The sequence below is a fragment of the Ranitomeya imitator genome, chromosome 2 (genome assembly GCF_032444005.1).
Source record: "Ranitomeya imitator isolate aRanImi1 chromosome 2, aRanImi1.pri, whole genome shotgun sequence".
Lineage (NCBI taxonomy): Eukaryota > Metazoa > Chordata > Amphibia > Anura > Dendrobatidae > Ranitomeya > Ranitomeya imitator.
Window position 1 is genome coordinate 663654591 of NC_091283.1, and position 3739 is coordinate 663658329.

A 3739-nucleotide genomic window follows, 5' to 3' on the forward strand; every position below is an offset into this window, starting at 1 on the left:
AGGAATTATTATGGTGGACTATTTGGAGAAGGGAGCCACTATTATGGGCTCCTACTACGCAGAACAAATAAGAAGGTTGCGGGAGGCTATCAAGGAGAAAAGGCGCGGCAAACTGCGGGCTGGAGTGTTGTTTCACCAAGATAACGCGCCGGCTCACAAAGCTGCTGTTGCCATGGCTACCATTCAAGAAGCGGGCTTTGAACTGGTGGAACACCCCCTTATTCACCAGATCTAGCCCCCAGTGACTTCTTTCTCTTTCCTCGGCTCAAGGAACACCTCCGGGGCAAGAAATTTGACGACAATAGCGACGTGATAACCGTTGTTGGGGATTTTTTTGAGGGTCAAGATCAAGAATTTTTTTCGAAGGGAATTCTAAGTTTAGAAAAGAGATGGACTAAATGTATAGACTTGTTAGAAGACTATGTAGAAAAATAAATTTATTTTTTGACTATATTCATTGTGTTTAGTATTGATTATCATTACTTTTGGATCGCCCCTCGTATAATACAAAAAGCCACACTAAAAATGTAAGGCTAAGTTCACACTTGCATTCGGCAGCCCTGGGTAGGGCTGCGTACTTTTTCCCTTCATAACATGTTGTGGTCGGCGGCACGTCAAAACGAGGCACGAGGACACATCTGCAAACGCATGTCCCTGCGTTCCCAATGTTAAAGATAGGTACGCAGGACGCATGTGCAGCTGTGCTGATAAGAAGGGCTGCAGAACGCAAATATGAACCTGGCCTTAGTTTTACAAACCAGGGAAAAACTGAATTTTGTATAAATAAATAAAATATAACAATGTAAGAAATATCCCTGTCTGTCCTGTGATGTTTGCTCCAATAACACCGTTTATTTCTGATATTGTATGTATTCATAGCTAGTTCAACTATATATTTGTTCTTATGTGCCAGTGCCCCTCACACCTCCGTGTATATGTCAGTGCCCCTCACACCTCCCTGTGGAAATGCCAGTGCTCCTCACACCTCCCTGTGGATATGCCAGTGCCCCTCACACCTCCCTGTATGTGCCAGTGCCCCTCACAGACCTCCCTGTGGATATGCCAGTGCCCCTCACACCTCCCTGTGGATATGCCAGTGCCCCTCACACACCTCCCTGTTTATATGCCAGTGCCCTCACACACCTCCCTGTTTATATGCCAGTGCCCCTCACACCTCCATGTCTGTGCCAGTGCCCCTCACACCTCCCTGTGGATATGCCAGTGCCCCTCACACCTCCCTGTTTATATGCCAGTGCTCCTCACACCTCCCTGTCTGTGCCAGTGCCCCTCACACACCTCCCTGTGTATATGCCAGTGCCCCTCACACCTCCCTGTGGATATGCCAGTGCCCTCACACCTCCCTGTTTATATGCCAGTGCCCCTCACACACCTCCCTGTATGTGCCAGTGCCCCTCACACCTCCCTGTGTATATGCCAGTGCCCCTCACACCTCCCTGTGGAAATGCCAGTGCTCCTCACACCTCCCTGTGTATATGCTAGTGCCCCTCACACCTCCCTGCGTATATGCCGGTGCCCCTCACACCTCCCTGTGTATATGCCGGTGCCCCTCACACCTCCCTGTGTATATGTAGGTGCTCCTCACACACCTCCCTGTGTATATGCCAGTGCCCCTCACACCTCCCTGTGTATATGCCAGTGCCCCTCACACCTCCCTGTGGATATGTAGGTGCTCCTCACACACCTCCCTGTGTATATGCCAGTGCCCCTCACACTCCTCCCTGTGTATATGCCAGTGCCCCTCACACACCTCCCTGTTTATATGCCAGTGCCCCTCACGCCTCCCTGTGTATATGCCAGTGCCCCTCCCACCTCCGTGTATATGTCAGTGCCCCTCACACCTCCCTGTAGAAATGCCAGTGCTCCTCACACCTCCCTGTGTATATGCCAGTGCCCCTTACACCTCTGTGTATATGTCAGTGCCCCTCACACCTCCCTGTGGAAATGCCGATGCTCCTCACACCTCCCTGTGTATATGCCAGTGCCCCTCACACACCTCCCTGTTTATATGTCGGTGCCCCTCACACACCTCCCTGTTTATATGTCGGTGCCCCTCACACACCTCCCTGTTTATATGTCGGTGCCCCTCACACACCTCCCTGTATGTGCCAGTGCCCCTCACACACCTCCCTGTGTATATGCCGGTGCCCCTCACACCTCCCTGTGTATATGTCAGTGCCCCTCACACCTCCCTGTGTATGTGCCAGTGCCCCTCACACACCTCCCTGTGTATATGCCGGTGCCCCTCACACACCTCCCTGTTTATATGTCGGTGCCCCTCACACACCTCCCTGTATGTGCCAGTGCCCATCACACCTCCCTGTGTATATGCCAGTGCCCCTCACACCTCCCTGTGTATGTGCTAGTGCCCCTCACACCTCCCTGTGTATATGCTGGTGCTCCTCACACCTCCCTGTGTATATGCCGGTGCCCCTCACACCTCCCTGTATGTGCCAGTGCCCATCACACCTCCCTGTGTATATGCCAGTGCCCCTCACACCTCCCTGTGTATGTGCTAGTGCCCCTCACACTTCCCTGTGTATATGCTGGTGCTCCTCACACCTCCCTGTGTATATGCCGGTGCCCCTCACACCTACCTGTGTATGTGCCGGTCCCCCTCACACACCTCCCTGTGTATATGCCAGTCCCCCCACACACCTCCCTGTGTATATGCCAGTGCCCCTCACACCTCCCTGTGTATATGCCAGTGCCCCTCACACCTCCCTGTGTATGTGCCAGTCCCCCTCACACACCTCCCTGTGTATATGCCGATGCCCCTCACACCTCCCTGTGTATGTGCCAGTCCCCCTCACACACCTCCCTGTGTATGTGCCAGTCCCCCTCACACACCTCCCTGTGTATATGCCGATGCCCCTCACACCTCCCTGTGTATGTGCCAGTCCCCCTCACACACCTCCCTGTGTATGTGCCAGTCCCCCTCACACACCTCCCTGTGTATGTGCCAGTCCCCCTCACACACCTCCCTGTGTATGTGCCAGTGCCCCTCACACACCTCCCTGTGTATATACCGGTGCCCCTCACACACCTCCGTGTATATGCCAGTGCCCCTCACACCTCCCTGTGTATATGCCAGTGCCCCTCACACACCGGAAAACTGAACTGAGCCTCAGTCCGGACCCCGGGAGGGGCGGAGCCCAGGGCTGCCCGGCCGTTTGTATTGATAGTACGTGGACGGCGCTTCTCCTCTCTACTGACTGACTGGCTGACAGAGAGGAGCCAGCTGCTGCTGCACAAAGCGATCGTTACGCCCCCCGGTTCCGAGGTTGCACACAGCTTTGACGCCATTTTGCTTGAGGCACACGTCCAGAAATCTATTGTTCACGTCTCAGTAAAATGACAGGACCGCCTCGAGTGCATTGTAGTGGAACCTTGCAAGATTCGTAAAGACAATGGCTTGTTTATTGGGAATATCACATGAGTATTACAACAACTTTGTGCCTATGTTGCACTGATACATCATAGAAAGGCAAAAATCGGCGAATGGACTGTACAAGGCTCCATAGCTCAGGGGTTAGAGCACTGGTCTTGTAAACCAGGGGTCGCGAGTTCAAATCTCGCTGGGGCCTTCGTTGTATTTTTCTTTTTTTTAATTTCTGCTCAATAACGTTTTCTTTCATACCAGGTTACAATTATTAGCGTTTTATAAAGTCATGTTATATGGCGACGTGTGTGATATTGAATCCTCAGTCACTCAGCTCCT

General features: G+C 52.6%; 1 non-coding gene across 1 annotated transcript; it reads left to right on the plus strand.

Annotated features, from left to right (window-relative positions):
• The first annotated feature begins 3532 nt into the window (after positions 1-3532).
• Positions 3533-3605, plus strand: TRNAT-UGU (transfer RNA threonine (anticodon UGU)). Its single transcript has one exon. It is a non-coding gene; the product is annotated as a tRNA-Thr (tRNA).
• The last annotated feature ends 134 nt before the right edge of the window (positions 3606-3739 follow it).